Consider the following 21,410-nt stretch of genomic DNA (forward strand, 5'->3'; position numbering starts at 1 on the left):
TTTCTGCAGTTTTGAAATATTCCATATATTTCCATATATTCAGTATGAAGGGGGCCATTATGACTAGAACTTGCTATGAATTCTGCATGAAGGTTTATAGTCCTCAGCTGTCTACTATTGTTTACATTACCAACACCCAAGTCAATATAATTTAGATTATTTCTTACCATGCAAACCTGCAGTGAATAGTTTTGTTTCCATGGAAGAAAATTTTCTTTACAAAGTAAAAATAAACTTTTATTAAGGTTTTATCCTGGCTCTTAGTTAAATTATTTAAACTTTTTTTCCATGGGAATAAGCCAACTTTTACTAGCACGAAGATCTATGTACCTAACATCACTCAGTTCCCCTATCAATCCTACTCTTTAAATATATTCCCAGATAAATTATCTACCAAATAGGTTTCCTGTTGAATAAAGAGACAACTATAGTGTCTCTTTATTGTCCAGATCAGGAAATAATGTTTTTAGATGTTATTCTTTGTTAATATTAATCAAGTTGAAAACATTTGCACAAGAAAGGAAATCTTCCAGTTCAATCAAGTGACTGGATAGTGACCTAGTTCTAAGAATCCTAGATCTTAGAGGATTATTCTCAACAATTACGTTTTTATGTGGAAGCTTAAATATTATGTCTTGAGTGTACAGATATCATTGGTTAAGGCAGCAGCTGCTCACCCAGTGTTAGATCTCTTCTGATATCTGGACTATAAAATGCCTCATTTTCATTTTTATAAAGGGCTTGGGAAAATTGATAAGGAGTCCTGTTATCAGGACAACCAGAGTAGAATTCGAGACTTCTGTGTCTGTGTGATGACTGTGCTTGCAGTTCTTTGAAAGTGAAAGGCTAAGCTTCCATCTCAGGAGAAGAACGAAAGAATTTTTCTTTTTTTTTAATCAGCAGTTCAAGCAAGTCTGACTTTGTTTCATAACACGTCTGGGAAATTCAGATTCACAGCTCTTGCGTTTGTGCCAGAACCTGGTCATCTGGGTCTGTTCTGCTCCACCCCAGCTGGCTGACAGAGAGGAGAGCCAGGCTTTGCCCTGCTCCCGTGACATAAATCACTGCAGAGGTTCAGATAGCCTGAGACTGAGGACTGCTTATTATCTCGCCAAATTCTGCCCATATCTATTTGATAGGGTGGACGGATGTGTAGGTGGAATCATCTAGTGGTCTAGTTATATTTCCAATGTGGTCTGTCTCCAAGGAGTCTCTCATTCTTTATGTCATGGATAACATATTATGGCCCTGGAGACAATTCAAGGAAATCTGTTGGGCATTATTTTTACTCTGCATTTGTGATTATAAAACCATGTGCAGTCTGGACTTGTCATCTGCCCTGCCTACCACCCACAACCAGTTACTATCCTCTTCAGATTACTAGAGAAAGATTTCCTAAAACTGATTCTTTCTCACAAATGCTTTCTTATCTACTGTTCTGTTGAACAAGAAGTAAGATTAAGAAGCTTATTGGGGGGTTTTGGTTATCCATTTTCAAACTAGCATCTACCTCCAAAGGGTAAATAGCTTGTTGTCCCCAAGCATATGCAAACATACTGATTAAGCTTCCAAGGACTAACCCAGGCCTTTGAAACAAAGTCAGTTTGAAAATGTGCTTTCTCTGCTCAGGGGTACTTCTTCAGTGCCTTTCATTTGGAGATGCAAGAAAAAGGGTGAAAGAGAAGGGCTTCGGGAAGATTTAACCAGGATTGAAAATGATTAGATTTAGACAAGAACCATTATGATATTGTCATAGATAAAAATACCTGGGGATGAATGCAGCTGTGTGAATTTCAGAGTTCTTTCTCTCCTGCTACCATTAACGGTTTTTACTTATCTTGAATATGACCCCTATACACCCACTAAGTGATCCTAGGATGTCTGCAGTTATTTAAATAGACTCTTGCAACTAAAATATCATTTGTCATGTTGCATTTGTAATATAAATGCTTGAGGATGGAGTTGAGTAAGTTTCTTTGAAAATGTATGTTTTGTTTTTTGTGACAATCATTAAGAACCTAAGTCCTTCTCAGATGTAGCGGAACTGTAAGACCAAAAGTTGAATGGACTTAAAAAAAAACAAAGATAAAATGACTACAGAGTAGGAAAGAGAAAAATGAAAACATTTGGCAGCACCTTTAAATACAGTGGAACAAAGTAGTCTTTCCAAACCTGCAATCAAATCTATTTAAAGTGTTTGACTGACACATCTGACCACCCTGGGGGAGTGTGAGCATCTTAGCAGCATATTTCCGTGACGTCCTGAGAAACAGAATTTAAGACAAGTGATGCGCATGATCTCACAGAGCCTGTTTTAGGGACTTCAGATTTAATAATGGATATATTTTTATGGGTAAAGAAAGGGAGATGTATAGAGTCGAGATTGTGCCTTAAAGGTATTTGATAAATTCTGTTTACCATAACAGCTTTCGTGGTATTCTTTCCCTCAGTGTGTTTACCTCTCCTCCTTCTAAAGTCCATGAATTACTCCAACATTTTAAAATTTCTAACATATTTTTTCTCTTGATGAGATTAGTCTTTTTTCATCGCAAAAGTAATATGTACTTGTGAAAAGCAAAAGTGATTTACCCAGTCTTACCACTTAAGTTGTAACTGCTGCTACAAAATTTTGTGTGTACTCTCAAATCATCATGATAATATAATATGTTCATAGTTATTGTATATACTGATTTTTGTAGCTTTTTAATAATGATGCAGCTCATGTATCATTATTAAAACATTTCAATATGTTTTTTCTAAAGAAAATTTGGAAAGTATCAACAATTTTAAAGAAAAAACACTGCATCTAGAATTCCAGCCCCTCGAGAGATGGCCACTATTTCCATCTTTGAGTCCCTTCCTTCATCTTTTTTCTGTGTGTGTTAGTGTTAGTCACTTAGTCTTGTCCTGCTCTTTGCGATCCCATGGACCACAGTCCACCGGGTTCCTCTGTCCATTGAATTCTCCAGGCAGGAATACCGGGATGGGTAACCATTCCCTTCTCCAGGGGATCTTCCCAACCCAGGGATCTAACCTGGGTCTCTTGCATTACAGGCAGATTCTTTACCATCTGAGGCACCAGGGAAGCCATATTTTATGTTAAAGCTGAAATAACAAAGGAACATTACTAGACTAAAAGGGCCTAGACTAAAGATGATAAACAGTGTGCTTTGTGATAGATAAATACTTTCCAATTGAAAGGAGTCATCGTTGTGTGTGGCTTTTAAATACATGGGGTTTTCCAGGTGGCGCTAGTGGTAAAGAACCTGCCTGCCAAAGCAGGAGATGTAAGAGATGCTGGTCCCACCCCTGAGTACGGGATAATCCCATCCCTGGAGAAGGATGGCAACCCACTTCAGTGTTCTTGCCTGGAGGATTCCACGGACACAGAGCCCACAGAGGAGCCTGGTGGTCTACAACCCATGAGGTCGCAGAGTCGGACACAACTGAGCGACTAACACTTCCACTTTTAAATACATAGAAAATCATATTTAAGTACCTTGGCATTTCATATAGTATTTAATCTGGTTATTATTTTGTGCTGTGTGTTTGAGAGAGGAAAACATGTTTCTTGTTAACAAGTTTTCTGGGACAGTGTTCCCGCCAGCAAGTGATAAAGCCGTCCTTAGCAAATTCTGGAAGAGTGCCACAGCAAATGTTATTTTAAGGGGTGTTAAGTCATTACAATCTCTTGTCCACTTTAATTGTGGGGACTTGATTGTGCTGGACAAGTTCATGTCCCAGTGCCAAGAAGGAGGCAACACTGAAAAGGTGCCCCAAGGGCAGTCCCCATCTGTCTTACCTGGAGATCCAGAACTCTGCTGGATGTCCGATTTGAAAGGCTAAACTCACTAAACTCACTAGACTTCACTGGTGGCTCAGACAGTAAAGTGTCTGTCTACAATGTGGGAAACCTAGGTTTTATCCCTGGGTCGGGAAGATTCCCTGGAGAAGGAAATGGCAACCCACTGCAGTACTCTTGCCTGGAAAATCCCATGGACGGAGGAGCTTGGTGCAGGCCACTGTCCATGGGGTCGCAAAGAGTCGGGCATGACTGAGTGACTTCACTTCACTTCAAACTCACTAAAGGAAGTTCCAAAATCCTTTTCTATTGCAGTTTCCAATTCTTTTTTTTAATTCTAAATTTTGATTTTTTTTCCCATTAACTAGACTATCTTTAAGATAATTTATTTTTCAGTGAAGACACATGGATGGTGATTTTCTGCATCTGTGTGGATCTAAGCATGCTTTTCTGCTGGCCTCACACAAGATGCTACTACAAAATTGTATGTTTTGGGTAACAGTTCTGTTCCCTTAAAAATTTCTACCTGTTGCTCCATAGTTTTCTGACTTTTTGTGCTATAGAAAAGATGTCTGAGGGAGCCTAATTGTTATTTATTTTTAGAAGACTTGTTTTTCCTGCTTTGGTGTATTTGTGATTTCTTTTTCTTTTATTCTTACAGTTTTAAAAAATTGCCAGGATGTGCCTACATGTGTGTTTTCCTATTAACTTTTTTCTAGAATGTCTATTATGCAATTATTGGTGTTATTTCAGTTTCTTTTTAAACATACATGTAGTTGTGAGATCAGACATTCATTAGTCACTGCCTCAGTTTTCTCTTTGACCTTTGCCTTTGTATTCTGCGAGAGTTTCTGAAGTTTATCCCCCATATTTTTATTTCTGCCATCTAAATTCTGCTCCTTGAAACTTCCAATACAGGTTTAAATTTTGCCTTTTCCCCTGTTGCATTGTACCCCTCTCCAATCCAATCTTCCCGCATCTCTCTCTCTCTGTTTCACCCTGTTGTTTTCCCATCTCCATCTTCTCTCCATCTGTGGCTCTCTACCCAGGCTTCATGGGGGCATTGCCATCTCGTTTCCTATTAAGGATGCAGACAGTCTTCTTTTCTGAAATTTTCTTCTTGTAGTGTATCATTTTATGAGATTTACCGTCTCAGTCTTCAGGAAAATGGCGTCTTTCTTGACAGTTTTCCTTTGGTTTTTCATCTTCTCACTTATCTGATTAAATGTCTTTTTTTGGAACTCAGGCAAGGCCTAGGAGGCCAAAGTTTTCCTGCAAACCAGAGGCAGGTGGAGGATGTGGTGAGGGGGTGGGAAGTGGTCTTTCCCGGGAAGCCTCCACAGGGTCCTGCTCAGTGACCGTCAGGGTGAAGATTTTACTCCAGTTTTGGCAATTCCCTGACTTCCTTTGTTGTTGAGTCAATTCCAGCCTCTTCTGTGAGAAGATGAGTAGAACCTGCTGTTGAGATTATTTTGTAGTAGAATTCCTGGGGTGGTCTCCTAATGACTCTCTTTCACGTCTTGAATCCAGTCTCCCCTTTTCTAGCCTCCTTTGGGTATAACCTGTGAAGTAGGCCTTCATTGCAGACTCTGTTCTGTTTATTAACTGTGAGTAGCTCCTCATGAGTTTCAACAGAAGGGCTTGAGGTTTAGGATTTCGGGAACATTGCGTGTCTCCTCTTTTCTGCAGTTTCTCTGAGTGGTTTCCGGTGCGTGTGCCTCGTTCTGTGCGTATGTCGTCATGACGTACTTTAGGTACTGCTTGCCTTTCAGCGACTGATACTTGTTTACGTAGGTAATAAGAGTTTGTAGTTTCTTATGTGGAGCCTGCCATATGGGTCTTCGAGAGCCATCTCTGGATTTAAGTTCAAAACCTACGGTTAGAATACCACCTATTATGTAGCCATTCAAACAGCCTGTTTATCTGAAGACATGTTTTCAGGTTGAATTCTGAGAAAAACGCAGGGGGTTTCTCAAATTCAAGACAAAAACTCTTTGCCATCTTGAGACCACGGTGAGAGCATCTTCTTTCTCATGTGCCGTGGGAGCATTGAAAAGCCACACTCCCCACCCAGTTAGCCTGCCCCCAGTCCATGGTGCCCACAGAGGGAGCATGTTGTAGTTGCTGAGAGCAGGCCCTGGAGTCCCAGTGTGTGGACTTGTCCCCAGCTCTGCAGCTTCCTAGCTGGGTGTTCTTAGGCAGATTACTTCGCCTCCCTAAGGGTACCTTTCTCATGTATCCATGGAGACAGTGATAGGTTCTACATGAGTTAATGTGAAGATCAATGAGACCAAGCAAATGAAGTGTCTAGAACAGTGCCTGGGACATGTGACGGTGTTAGCTGCTATTATTGTTATTATTATTACTACTGTTATTACTTTTACTAGCCAATGAGGAGAACTTGTTTGCCAATAAAGGTAAGCCCCTTATTGCTTTAGAGCCAGGATTCAAAGTCTTTTGTTGACTATATATGGCCAAGCCTTTCCCATTAAAAAAGGAAGGAAGTTTGGTAGTTCATTCAGCTTAGTAGTCTTTTTTGGTTTCAAAACAACTCTGTTAACACCCAGAAATATATGCCAGTTGCTAGAAAATACAGTCCCTCTGTAACCAAGAACATGAAAATAATTTGCTGTTAAATTAAGAATCTGTGATATACAAAATGTTATATAAGTAGTAGGGAGTGACTAATAAAAATAGTTATTATTATTATTGCACTTCAGAGTAATGAGCCTAACTGCATAAGATCTTAGGTCCCAGCAAAATTGTCTCTGAAGACTGTACCTTATAGCATAGGAAATTAGAATCAAAGTTAAAAAAATATCAAAGGAATTGAACAGAAGTTAAATTTCTTGACTTTAGAATAGATCTTAAGTCCTGGAAACCCAAGGGACAAAATCAATTAAATATTAATCCTGAAATATCCTGTTTTAACATTTATATTTTTTTCAATCTTCTCTCTAAGCTTTATTAGCTTCTAAAAGATAATGGAATGACTGATTCAGAAGGGAGGATGACCTAAAATTGTGCCCATAGCAATAAACCTTTATCATTTAAGGACTGAATATGTATGATTCTTGTCATAAAGTCAGTAATATTTTATCATATACCAGTGTACATAATAACTTGTTAAGACCTTCCCAAAACAGCTCATTTGTGGTCAGAACCTCTTAGTAAGTTGACATAATAAATTAGTCTATTTCAATCGGCATTATTCCAGAACGCTTAGTAAATGTGTAGAGCACTGTTCCTTTCAGTTCAGTCGCTCAGTCGTGTCCGACTCTTTGCTACCCCATGGACTGCAGCACGCCAGGCCTCCCTGTCCATCACCAACTCCCGGAGTTTACCCAAACTCATGTCCATTGAGTTGGTGATGCCATCCAACCAACTCATCCTCTGTCATCCCCTTCTCCTCCCACCTTCAATCTTTCCCAGCATCAGGGTCTTTTCAAATGAGTCAATTCTTCTCATCAGGTGGCCAAAGTATTGGAGTTTGAGCTTCAGCATCAGTCCTTCCAGTGAACACTCAGGACTGATCTCCTTTAGGATTGACTGGTTGGACTCCTTGCAGTCCAAGGGACTCTCAAGAGTCTTCTCCAACACTGCAGTTCAAAAGCATCAATTTGTTAGTATCATAAAAATTTATTTTAAATTTTGTTCCTCATCTCCTAGGACATTACATGAGATTATGCAGTATTTCTCAAGTTTAAGCATGCCTATGAGTCACCTGGAGACAGTATGAAATATTGAGACTCGGGGGCCCAGATCAGGGTGCAATCAGGCTTTCAGTATTTTTCCCAGTCATCTCAGGTGACTCTTTCGATGGTGGTCTTCTGAGCACATTTCGAGTAACACAGATGATTCTTACAGAGCTCATAACGCAGTTCCTGGAAAATATAAGCTTTTCTTCCTTTTTTTCCTTTCTCATTTCCTTTTCTTTTTAAAATGCCTGCCCACCCCACCCCATCCCTCAGCCATCTCCTGTCTCCATGTCCTGGGGACAGCGTGGCTCCGAAGCACACTGAGGGTACTGGTTTCAAGGAGTCATTGGACCACAAAGGAGGCTTTGGTTGCCGGGAGAAATGCAGAAATGCAAACTCTATTTCTTCCTACTTCTCCTAGGACCTCGTACCTTAACTCTTCCCTCATTCCTTCTGTTGTTGTTGAGTCACCCATTCTTTTCTTTCTTTTTAGTCCTTATTTAATGACTCCTCTTTAGACGACGTTTCAGTTTCGTCTTCCTCATCATGAACTATTTTAAAATATTTCTTTTGAAGCTGCTCAAGCTCCCATTCCATCTTCCTTTTTAACCCTCACTGCCAAAATTCTTGGTTGAAATTATTGAAGAAGAGAATGGGGAGAAAGAAGAGAGAAACTAAAAGCAGATGTTAATAAATGGCTGCCTGAAGGAGGTAGGAAGGAGACACCAGTGAACGAGTCAAAGAAGCAGCAAAAAGGGGTAGGGGAGCCTGGGGGTTGCCGGGTCACGGGTGGGAAGGCTGCATGGAGCGTCTAGGCCGGGGATAGACCCGGCACTGGGGGCTGAGGGAGCTTTCTTGTTTGGAGCCTGGGATATCGTCATTCATTTGAGAGCTGTTTCTGTTATGAGCCAGAGGCTGCTGAGTCAGTGGAGATTCTGCACCGATGACTCTTTTCTTCCAGTGTACGTGCATTTATAGTGAGAATCAGATAAAACAAAAAGCTTAAATCAGTGTTTATTTACACAGAAAGAGATAAGTGTTGCCATGTATCACATGGTACAGATTTCTTGGATTGCTTGCCAGGTGTTTATAGGTAAATGGATTCTTTTATCGATTGACCAATATCAAATAAGAAAGACATTATTTGGGAAGAGCTCAGGGATGAATTTTGCACGTTTATCTTAATCATTAGGACTGTGGACTTCGTGGCTGGTTTTTCACATTAAGGTGGGCACCCCTGTTCTCTTTCTTTTTCAAATCAAGTCTCTGATTCCTAAGCGGTCTAATTTGAGCTCAAGGTACGTAATGTTTGGACTTCAGCACCTTCCAGAAATATATCACTCTGAAGTCTGCAAAATACAGTTTCAAAGAAAACACTTTTCTTACAGGAAACAGAGAGCTAAAGTGATCTCATGTTGGCATTCCAATTTTGGTTTCACTTAGTGCTTGGAGTAAAATGCAATTTTGTTTCTTTTTTTTTTTTTTTCTGCTTACCGTCTTAAAACACTGAGTTTACTCAGTAAAGTCTGAAACCATGCATCTATTTCCTTGAAAAATGAAAGTTGACAAGAAAGTTGAATGACTAATTTTTAAAATAATGCATTTAAAAACTAATGAAGATTCCTTCTACCAGCTATATGATGAGAGGTTGCTGAACTATTTGTTAGATAGGATCTGGTGATACCTGCCTAACTTTAAAAATAGGATTCAGGGGACACCCAGTGGTTAAAAGGAGGAAATTTCTCCTGAGGTGCAGTGTTCAGTTGGAATAAGTATTTCTGGTCTCAGCAGTCAAAATATTGATACATTGATGATTTTGTCTTTCTGAATGAGCATATGTTAGCTGTGTGTGTGCGCTTTAAGAAAGGGCCTTGGTTTTGACATTTATATGAATTTTCTTCAAGTATTTGAAAACTTACAAATTGTAAGGTTAGAAATATTAGAAATATGATTAAACTTTTCTTTTAATGAAGACATAATAATATTAAGAAATGAGAAATAAGCAACCTAGGGTCATAAATAAGAAAAACAATTAAATTTTTTTGACCCAGAAATTCCACTTCTAGAAATTTGTTTCAAATACGTAATCAGAGGTGTGCTTGATGCCTGGGTACCAAAATACTCACCATCGCTTTACGTATAGTAATAACAAACTAGAGAAACAAACATACAGCTTTAATGAACTGGTGAAGTTAACAGCACAAAAATAGTGAGTAAAGCATCTTTAACACCATGCTTTCAAGAACATTTAACAATGGAGGAAAATGTTTATGACAGGTAAAAAAATGACGATGAGAGACCAGTAATTCCATATATTTAACAAATTATGTACATTTTGTATTTGCATAAAAATAGAAAAATGAATGTGGTTGTCTTGAGTGGCAAGATTTTGAGTACTTTATATTCTCTTCTTTATACTTTTCTCTTTATTCTAAACTTTTTTTTTTTCATTAGAGGGAGAAGAATAATAAATTGCATAGATAATAAAAGGATAATGGAAGAAAGTGTTGTAACAATGATCAAAGCTAAACCTGTGAATCTATCTGCTTAGACCTTAAAGGGAGAAATGTTTTATGTGCCTTTTTCCTTTGGAACCTTCAAGAGATGTTTCCAGAGTAAAGCTGCTGCTGCCACCCTTTGTGTGTGTGTGTGTGTGTGTGTGTGTGTGTGTGTGTGTGTGTGTGCGTGCGCGCACGCGCGCATGTGTTTGGCTAGGAGGGCACTTCTTATATATGGACAGAGCATCAGGATTTAAGCACTAAGGCTGCATAGAGGGCAGGGATTGTTAATTATTTTTAGTTTATGGTCCTTTTGAAATCCAATGAAAACTAATTGTTTCCTCTGAAAATGACACATTTTTATGAATAAAAGAATTTTTTTTAAAGTGACAAAACTTACATAGGTTCAGAGATACACACCATCGCTACTTGGGACAGGGGGAGGAATCTTAATTGAGTAGCTATGTTTGGGAGGTATCATCTAATATTTTCCCAGTTGGATTAGTGTTGATGTCTGAAATTCCACCAGTAGCAACTTCCTTAACCTCTGAATTAAGGATTGCCCTCCTGTGCCTCCTTTTTTAAATTGTAGGTATTTGTAGGAGGGATAATATATTAATTATTAACATCTCAGTGAGAAGTAGTTTAATAAGAGAGAAAGCAAATTATGTAAGCACTATCTTTATAGACTTGATAATGGTAGTAAAGAACTAGTGATCATTTGATATTGAACATATGTAGCGGTTACACACACACATACACACACATACTCCTTACAACAACCCCCATTCTCCTAATGAGAAAACTGAGGCACAACTTGATTAAATAACCTGTCCAAGGCCACACATTTATATAATAGTGGACCCCAGGATGGAGCTCATTTTCCAGAGTCTATACTCTTAACTAGTATCCAAAACTGTTTATAAAGTTATCTATTTAAAAAATTCTGCCTAATGCCAACTCCATAGACTTTCTTAAGGCTGCTGTCAGTTTTTGTAACTCACTTCCCTGACTCTTCATTGCCGTCTTCCTTCCTCATGCCCTCTTTTTACTCGAAAGATCTTTAAGCAAGGTTAAATCATTCCATTCCCTTGGCTCTAAAATGTAAGGGAGTGTAAGGACAGCTGCGCCCTGCTGGTGGGTAGGAAGTGGGGCCCCAGGGAAACTGAGCCCCAGCCCAAGCAGAGTGGGAGAAGAACACATCCTCCCACCTCCCGTCAGTGTGGCCACCTCAGATGGAGAGGCCTGAGCTAGACCACCCCGACGCCTTCTGCCTGGAGACCATGAATGGCGCTGAGGGATCGGGAAACGAACTCCATGGTGGCCACCATAACGTGCGTTACTAAGACTGTTGTGGACGGGATGATTCATTCAGTGAGTGAATTTCTGTGTAATAGGTTATGAGCTAATCTTAGGGTTTATCATTGTGACCTATTTAGCAGTGTTTCGCAGGGGACTAACATAGCCTATTTACTGAGCTGAGTTATAGTGTTTCTGTAGTGAAAGCAATTTGTATTTGTCCATAGACTACTTACAACCATGGTGTAAAAGAACATTTGTGAATAAAAGTCACAGCCTTATAATTGCTAGTATTGGGGAATCTGTCTCTCCTTGGAAAGAATCTTTTTCTAGATGCTATTTTCCAATAAATCATGTGTTTTCATGTGGAAACACAATATTTGCTTTTCATTTTATGGGATGACTTAACTAGTGGAACTGACTTGTCAACAAATATGTCAAAACATTTTAATGAGTGTCCTTATCCTGAAAAATACTACATTTCATCAAGCCTAAGACACCACTGATCTAAAAATGCACTGATTAGAAATGCTAAGAAAGAAAGATAACTATCAATTAATCTCTGACCAAAGCTTTATATTGATTTTAAGATGCATCAGTATGCAATAGGAAAGAAAATGGTGACTTAAAATCATTAAAACAAAATTCAGTAGTAACTTGAAAACTTATGTATTTACAATGTCCATTGTTCAGATAATTCTGAAACTAATTTCACTTTTGCATTCAGGACACAAAACTGTTTCATATCCCCCTTCAATATTTTTTTCATTAAAATCACGATTTTTCATTTTGATAGCCTTCCCATATTTATCAGATATGAATCTGATTAACTTCCAGTAGTTTCAAACACTTAAAATTGACATTCAGAGGATAAATATTTGTTTTGCTTTTAAGGATAATCAGATAATGTGTTGCAGACCATTCAACATACAGGATTTTTAAAACAGCTTAAGCAATTATTTGAGTATTCCAGCTACCAAGGGGCTTCCCTGGTGGCTCAGTGATTAAAAAAAAAAATCTGTCTGCCAATGTCGGAGATGCATGTTTGATCCCTGGATCAGGAAGATGCCCTAGAGAAGGAAATGGTAACCCACTCCAGTATTCTTGCACGGGAAATCTCATGACAGAGGAGCCTGGTGAGCTACATTCTATGGGGTTGTAAAGAGTCAGACACGACTTAGCAACTGAGCACACAAGCATACCAGCTACCAAGTTAAACCTTTGAGGGCTTTCAGTGTTCACTTAATGCAAAAGTTTTTGGGTAATTGTGTGCTCACAAATCCCATCAAATATAGCATCTGATCTGTTACTTAAGAGATTGTTGCAAGCTGAAGAATCCCTAGTCTGCTTCCTCTGGAGGGCTGTAACTTTGGGGGAAAGGTAGACAAGCTCCCTTCTCACCCTTTGGGGTGAAGAGGAGAATCACTGGAACTCTGTGACACCTTCACAGCAGTGGATGGCACCATGACTTAGCTGGGGCAGAAGAAAACCTCTCACCCTTGGGTTGACTCCATTATCTCTTGAATCTTTGGGGGACGGGAGTCTAAAACCCAGCTTGCTCCTTTATACCCAACTCATCACTGTTAATAGGTATTTACTGAGCTTCTTGTGAGTTTATATTTTCATGCAGTTCAGAAATGTTTGACCATTATTTCTTCAAGTATTTTGTTTTGTCTCCTCATCTCTGTCTTCTTTGGAGGCTGTGGCTGTGCGTGCATTAGTGGCGTGGGATTGCCCCACAGCCCAGCGATGCTCTGTTGTCTGTCCTCTAGGCCTTCACTCTCCGTTTCATTTTGGGTTGTTTCTATTGCCATGTCTCCACGTTCAGTAACCTTTTCTTCTGCAATGTCTCATCAGCTCTTAATCACAGTGTATTTTTCATCTCACTTTTTTTTTTTTTTTTGGCCGTGTGAAATCTTAGTTCTCTGACCAAGAATTGAACCTATGTCCCCTGCAATGGAAGTGGAGGGTCTTAACCACTGAATCACTAGGGAAGTCCCTGGGTGGTTTTATTAAGATATTTGCTATTTTTCTCCTAAACATACTTTTAGAAAGCTATTTATTTTGAAGTAATTATAGACTGCCAGAAAATTGCAAAGATAATACAGCTGGTGTGACATCCCATTCACCCCGTTCCCCTACTGGTTACATGGTCTACAGCTATAATATGATATCAAGACTAGGAAACTTGTATATAGTCTATGCCATTTTATTACCTGTAGATTCACGTAGCCAGCCCTGCAATCAAGATACTAAGCTTCTTGCACATTATAGTTTTCCTGAGTATGGAAAAGCCCAAAGTTGCATTTTTCTGCTTCTAGGTATGCCTTGTAATTTTTTATTAGATGACAAACAGATGTGATTTTTATATTGTGGGAGTGCTTTTTGTTGCTGTTGCTTTAAGTTTTCCGGAGCTTGGTTCTGGAACATAGTTAAGTTACTGGAGACACTTTGATCACTTTGACACTTTGGGGTTTGCTTTTAACCTTTGTTTGGCTGGACCAGAGCAGCTTTTAGAGGAGGAGCCTTTTTCTTCTTCATTCCCTACCCAGTGGTTCTGACTGCTGGCAACACGTCCTGGTCCTGGCCCGCGGGAAACCCTTTGATTCTGTCTCTGCTCCTTCCTTCTGGGTCTTCTTTCCCCACATTCGGGCTCTCCTCACATGCACATCTCTGGAGCTAACTTTTGCAGCTCTCCTCTCTGGTGCCCTTCCCTTGACCTTTGAACTCCCAACTTCATCTCCTCAGCCCAGACAGACAGACAGCCACCGCATGATCCAACCACTGGAAGCTCCGCGGGCAGTAGACGGTGGCAATCACAGGATGTCCCCGGTTTGTTTCCCTTGCTGGGGGACCCTGTCCTTGCTGACTGGTATCCAGCATCTGGAAACTGCTGTAGCATATGGTGGTCTAGGGTTTTCTTTAGTTATTTAAGGCAGAAACACTCCTTCCTTTTTCATCTCAATTTGCTTACATAAGACTGTCACCAGTGTAAAAGGGAAACAAACCTGTGTTTGCCAGGAGGCTGTGGCCCAGCTTACAAACCGAAGTTCCTTCTTTTACTGTGAAGGGATTTGAGTTGTGACAGTTTTCTCATTTATATGCCTGGTCACTGACTCGCTTCTTTGTTCATTTAGCAATGAGCTTGAGTGTTCTGCAGGTGTTTTACTAATATTGAAATGTGCCACAAAGGCTGTTGAAATCGCCGATCCCATATCCTGTCTTGACACCCTGTAGTACCTCAGAAGGAGCCTTGCCACTCCCAGAAACACTGAGGTCATGTTTATTTCTGCGGATCTTGATGACCCTGGATCACCCGCCCACACACACACTCACACACCGTGTGACCCTGTCAACACCTGGGAGGCCTAAGAGAGCCAGGTCCAGAGGGGCCGTCATCTTTGACGACTGATGCACGAACACCAGGACTTGCTGCTCTGGCTCTGGCAGGCCACACTCATCAGGGAAGCCTTTCAGCATTGACCCAGAAGTGGTCCCAGGTTCCCCTCAGCTGGCAGCTATTGGTCTTGCCAGGTGGCGCTAGTGGTAAAGAACCCGCCTACAATGCTGGAGACTTAAGAGACATGAGTTCAGTCCCTGGGTCTGGAGGATCCCCTGGAGGAGGGCATGGAACCCACTTCAGTATTCTTGGCCTGGAAAATCCCATGGCCAGAGGGGCCTGGTGGGCTAGTCCATGGGGTCACAGAGAGTCAGACACGACTGAAGTGACTTACCGTGCACAGCAGTTATTGAGTAATCCCAGTATCTCTGAGTGTGGGCTAAGATGCATTGCATATATAATTTAATATCATCTCCAGAGTTCTTGTAAGACCAGTCACAGGACATGTTCTTACCAGTCAGAATCGCTGGGTACAGTACTCACTGTATTGAAAAAAAATTAGTTCTGCTCTGAAGGCTGCTCTTGTTCAACCTAACAAAGCTTAAAAGCAAACCTCAAAAGGATCAAATTGTTTCCAGGTAATAGAATCATGACCAGTCCTAAAAAAAAAAAAAAAAAATCACTTTCTTTTCAATGAAAAAACAATTATTTTTCTATTATATAAATGGGCTTCCCTGGTGGCTCAGATGATAGAAAATCCGCCTATGATGTGGGAGACCTGAGTTCGATCCCTGGGTTGGGAAGATCCCTTGAAGGAGAGCATGGCAACCCACTCCAGTATTCTTGCCTGGAGAATCTCCATGGACAGAGGAGCCTGGTGGGACATGACTGAGTGACTAAGCACACGTATTATATAAATAACAAAGCTCAAAAAAAATTATCAGCAGCCACTAAGACCCATTATGATTTAAAATTAGATGCATAGGGGTTGCCCTGTGTTGATGAGTCTGTCCCACTGCCACTGGTTCAAGGCCTTGGGCCTCTCTCTCCCCCAGAGCAGGGATTTCTAACCTGTGAGCCACAGACTTCAGGCCACACTTCATCTCATACAGTCCTCTCAGTCTCTCTCTGAGATACAAGTAGGCTTCTTTTCATTGCTCAGGTAAGAAAGTAAGTGTTTCAGTTCAGTTCAGTTCAGTTCGGTCGCTCAGTCATGTCCGACTCTTTGCGACCCCATGAATCGCAGCACACCAGGCCTCCCTGTCCATCACCAACTCCCGGAATTCACTCAGACTCACGTCCATTGAGTCAGTGATGCCATCCGGCCATTAGAAGTGCTCATAAACTTGACCGAAGTCTCACAGCTGGCATCTGGTTGCAGCCAGGATTTTCCTGCCAACATGTATCAAACAGCAGGACCATTATTCTAGAGGATTTTGCACTTTTCTATGTAGAGTCATCAGGTCTCAGGCTGGCATGAGGCCTCACTTAAGGAGCCTTTCCTGAGATTTTAGAAGATAGTGACGCAGCAGCTTTGCCTGCCTCTCGGAATTTCATTGTTACTTTGAAAACTTGAATTCTTACTTTGAGACTTGAGTTCCGATTCATTCAATACCCAACCCATTCAATACTCAACTTTTGTTATGAACCACAACAGACATCCAAGAAAGGCATGCTGTTAATTCCTCTCATGTCCTCCTGCAACAGCGGATAGGACGGATATAATCTATGCGTTCTTTATCCATTCTGTCTGCTTAAGATGAGGTGCCCGTTTTATGGGTCTCCTGGCCAGCAGACTCTGAACTTCTTTTGAGATGGGAGAGGCAGCTTCTAGCAGGAGGTATGGATTCATGGTCCGTGGAAACAGGGCCTATGTCTTCTCAGGAGTCTGCACCTGAGCAGGAAAAAAATCACACAAATTCCCTGTAAATGGACTGGACCTGATGTCCTGGAGTCAGAGTCCAATAGAGGCAGATCTGGTATGGATGGTGACACTTCTGTCAACTGTTTTTAAGACTGAGGCCCTATGACAGGCTGGCCTGCCAGGAAGAGTGACTCAGCCACAGACGAGGGGCAGACCGTTCCTGACCGTTTCCTTTCTATAAAACTTAAGTAAAACAGAGACGTGCTCATAAATGTTAGGAGGAATGCGGTTGAATGGCAAGCGAAAATCTGTTCAGTGGCCTCGAAGAAAAATTAGTTGAACTCAAACTTTGAATTATCCTGGTACTGGTGTTCTCATGTAACAGCTTAATTGTTTAGAGACCAGAGCGTGTCTGTGTGTTAAGACAAAGGCAGAATCCTATGGGAGTGAGCTTGTTCTGAGTTTTCCCTTACTGTGAGTAAATGAATTCCATTCTTTCTGAGGGTAGACCCAGCCCTGTCAGAGCTGTGAATGTGCAGACCTAGCTGGGTGAGATACGTGTCCAAGCCAGAGTGGGATTTCTAAGGACTGATGCTGATGGTGAGGGGGTTAGAGGGAGTGAGGGTGAGGAAGACTGCCCAAGATAAGTTCACGGTGATGTGAAGCCAAGGGACTTTTAGAACTTTTCCCATGGAGATAAGACTGACTCCCAAGGACTAGATGGTAGGTACCCAGAGAAGGCAGGAAGCCAGCCGAGGCTGGAAGAAACTGGTGATCCCAGCCCACCTGACTGTGGGTCGGTCATGAACCCACATCCCTTCGGACTAAGCATCTTGATTCAGCATCCTGTATCACCGTGTTCCATGTATGCCGGTGCCCACCTTGCTTCAGCGGCAGTGACTTCTTTCTGTTCCTCCAGCTTGCTAAACTCAGCCCAGGACCTTTATCCGTGCCTCCCTTCCCCCGTGCCACACTTTATGCATGATTTATTTATAGTCAGATCTCAGTCAAATATCACTTCTTTGTCTATCCTGTCTGAAGGAACCCTCAGCCAGCTACTTTCTGTTACATGACCCTGTTTTATTATCCTTACAACACTCCTCACTCTCTGAAACCATCTTGGTTTTCATTGACTTATTTAGAGTCTGACTCCTCTTACTGGAATGTAAGCAGAACAGGAGTAAGACCTGATTTTGTTCAATTGGTCATTATATCACCACTGCCTAGAATAGGACCAGGCTTCTAGCCAGGGTTCAATAAACGTCCAGTGAGTAAAGGGATGGTGGTAGTGGGTGGTTTAGTCGCTAAGTTGTATCCAAGGCTTGGGACCCCATGGACTGTAGCCTGCCAGGCTCCTCTGTCCGTGGGATTTTCCAGGCAAGAATAGTGGAGTGGGTTGCCATTTCCTTCTCCAGGGGGTCTTCCTGACCCAGGAATAGAACTTGAGTCTCCTGCATTGCAGACAGATTCTTTACCGAATGAGCTATGAGGGAAGCCCGGAGTAAAGGGATGCGTGAGTCAAATGCAGAGAGAACCATGTCATGTATCAGCCGAAACAATGCGTAACAATACAAATCTGAGAATAAGGGGTCCGTGTGTGCTGTGGTATACGTGTGCATATCTAAGCTTTTGTGCTGTGTTTCAAGTGCCTGACATTATTAAGAGCTCTATAAATATTATATAATGGAAGATCATTTTTTTTACAAATTCTACTCCTGTTTGAGCTAAACTAAATTGGTCCTTTGTAAACTAGGTAATTCAGTTGTCTCAAAGAACAAAGCAAGGTCATACCCACAGGAAAGCTGAGACATCCATCCTCCGTTGAGTTAAAAGATACTGAATTTAATAATAATTTTTAAATTACCCTTTAAAGTAAACGTTAAGTTTATACACAGGTAAAATAAAAATCATTATGTATGTTAAATTTTTTTTAAAAAAACCACATGTGTATTAAGTTATTTTTAACTTAGTGGTCTCATGACTCAGCCAAAAGTTTTTAATTTCTGTGGGCAAATCTTAGCTAACGGGTGGAGTAGAAGTCATTTACAGATAAATCTGGGTCTGGTATGTGCATTCTCATGTGAGAATTGGAGCTGCAGTTAGTGCAGGATTGCAGTGTGACCTTCCCTGATTACAGCTGGGACCACAAGTTAATAGCTGGAGCAGTGGACAGTGATTGGACTTTTCCAGGCTTCAGTCTCCTCACTGGAAATGAGGAGGTTGAAATGGAAAATGAAAGAATAATGAACAGCCCCAATGCTATATGCTTGTCTTCATTTCTTATATCCAATGCCTTACACGGAATCCGTGTTATGCACTATGATTATCAGAAGCTATTTGTTTAGCTTATATTTTGAAAAGAGACTTGTGATATGGATAAAATTTAGGCCATCCCCTCCTTTTACCATCTCCCATATCACACCCAAAGTACTAACTTTTTAGTGAAAGTGTTAGTCGCTCAGACGTTTCCACCCCTTTGCAGCTCCATGGACTGTAGCCTGCTTGGCTCCTCTGTCCCTGGTATTCTCCAGGCAAAAATACTGGAGTTGGTAGCCATTCCCTTCTCCAGGGGATCTTCTCCACCCAGGGATCAAACCCAGGGTCTCCTGCATTGCAGGCAGATTCTTTATCATCTGAGCCACCAGGGAAGCCCTCTTTAATTTCTGTCACATTTATCTAGGATTTTTTTCTTCCTCTGGTTGATGGTAGTGCTTGAATGCTTGGGAGAGACTATTTAGTTTACAGGTGATACTTTGGAGCCTGGGGCCCCTGCAGAGTCCTCTGGAGACCCTCAGACACCTGTTAAAACGTGTCCACCCTGTTGATTCAGTGGGCACCCTGCAGGGCTCTGAGAATGGCCAACCAGTGGACACATAACTATTGGACTTTGAGGACAGCAAGCTGAGTTTCATCTTTTCCGCTTGCTAAGACAGTATTTGCCCTGAAGGGAAACGAGGCTTCAGCTCAAACTTCAGCTCAAATTGTGGCAGACCGTTTCACAAAGTTAAACAATACAAATTTTGCTGAATATCTTCTAAATGTTAAAGAATTCAACCAAATTCTTCTCAATTATATATTTTTCAAAAAGTGTCCAAAGTTGTAAGTGGAAATGTAACTCTTTACGGTGTTATATATTACCTAATCCACATGATAACCCCTCCTATGTATTCAATGCTTATAGTACATGCTTCATGTTTTATAGATACTGGATCATAATCTCACCATGTTGCATTATAAACTTTATATGCTTTCTTCTCTGAAATACATAAGTAAAACTCATAAGTAAAAGATACAAGATATCAAGTCCTTGTGCAGAAAGCAACTGTATGTTTCATCTTCCCGCCTTGTTTATTATCCTTTGTCACTTCAGTAGTTATAAGCCACTGCCGCTGCTAAGTCGCTTCAGTAGTGTCCAACTCTGTGTGACCACATAGACGGCAGCCCACGAGGCTGCCCTGTCCCCCGGATTCTACAGGCAAGAACACTGGAGTGGGTTGCCATTTCCTTCTCCAATGCATGAAAGTAAAAAGTGAAAGTGAAGTCGCTCAGTCGTGTCCAACTTTTAGCAACCCCATGGACTGCAGCCCACCAGGCTCCTCTGTCCATGGGATTTTCCAGGCAAGAGTACTGGAGTGGAGTGTCATTGCCTTCTCCAAGTAGTTATATAAGAAAATACAAAAAAAAAAAAAAAAACAAACACACAAGGAAGCACTCTTAACCCCACTATCAGAAAATAACCCCATATGAACTTCAGAGATCATACTATACATGTTAATTTATAATGTGGCTTTTCTTTATGTAAAATATAAGTTCAATATTTTCACTTAATGCAGTGTTCTTCTAAACATGATCTTTAAACAACCACATGACATTTCATCCTGTAGCTGTTCATAGCATGACCTCTTATGTGGGAGGCAGTGTAGGTAGGTGACAGAATAAGGTCTGAAACAGACATCTTGCTTTTTATGAGCTGTGACCACGGCCAAGTTATATACTCAAATTATATACCCCATTCCTCCATCTCCTTACCCATAAAATGGGGATAACAATAGTAACAGCTTTATATTGTGTAATCTTAAGATTAACTAACTTGTTACACATGATACATGTTACATATTATATCATGTTATACATGTTATATGATGTTATACATGTTACACATGATGATGCTTAGAGCACTTACAATAGTACTGTAATATATTGTATCATTAGAGCATTATTTTATTATCTATAATTCAATTATCCTGATAGAACAATTACCTGATACATGGTAAGAACTCAATGTGCAGTGAAAATGAAATGAAAGTCGCTCGGTTGTGTCTGACTCTTTAAGACCCCAAAAAATAAAGTCTGACACTGTTTCCACTGTTTCCCCATCTATTTCCCATGAAGTGATGGGGCCAGATGCCATGATCTTCATTTTCTGAATGTTGAGCTTTAAGCCAACTTTTTCACTCTCCTCTTTCACTTTCATCAAGAGGCTTTTTAGTTCCTCTTCACTTTCTGCCATAAGGGTGGTGTCATCTGCATATCTGAGGTTATTGATATTTCTCCCAGCAATCTTGATTCCAGCTTGTGCTTCTTCCAGCCCAGCGTTTCTCATGATCTACTCGGGATAGAAGTTAAATAAGCAGGGTGACAATATACAGCCTTGACGTACTCCTTTTCCTATTTGGAACCAGTCTGTTGTTCCATGCCAGTTCTAACTGTTGCTTCCTGACCTGCATATACGTTTCTCAAGAGGCAGGTCAGGTGGTCTGGTATTCCCATCTGTTTCAGAATTTTCCACAGTTTATTGTGATCCACACAGTCAAAGGTTTTGGTGTAGTCAATGAAGCAGAAATAGATGTTTTTCTGGAACTCTCTTGCTTTTTTGATGATCAAGCGGATGTTGGCACTTTGATCTCTG

At 40.8% G+C, this 21,410-nt stretch overlaps 1 protein-coding gene across 15 annotated transcripts in view; it reads left to right on the plus strand.

Annotated features, from left to right (window-relative positions):
- CAST (calpastatin) overlaps positions 1 to 21,410 on the plus strand; it is a 132,635-nt gene that overhangs the window by 17,672 nt on the left and 93,553 nt on the right. The window lies entirely within an intron of this gene.

The sequence above is a fragment of the Ovis canadensis genome, chromosome 5 (genome assembly GCF_042477335.2).
Source record: "Ovis canadensis isolate MfBH-ARS-UI-01 breed Bighorn chromosome 5, ARS-UI_OviCan_v2, whole genome shotgun sequence".
NCBI classification, from domain to species: Eukaryota; Metazoa; Chordata; class Mammalia; order Artiodactyla; family Bovidae; genus Ovis; species Ovis canadensis.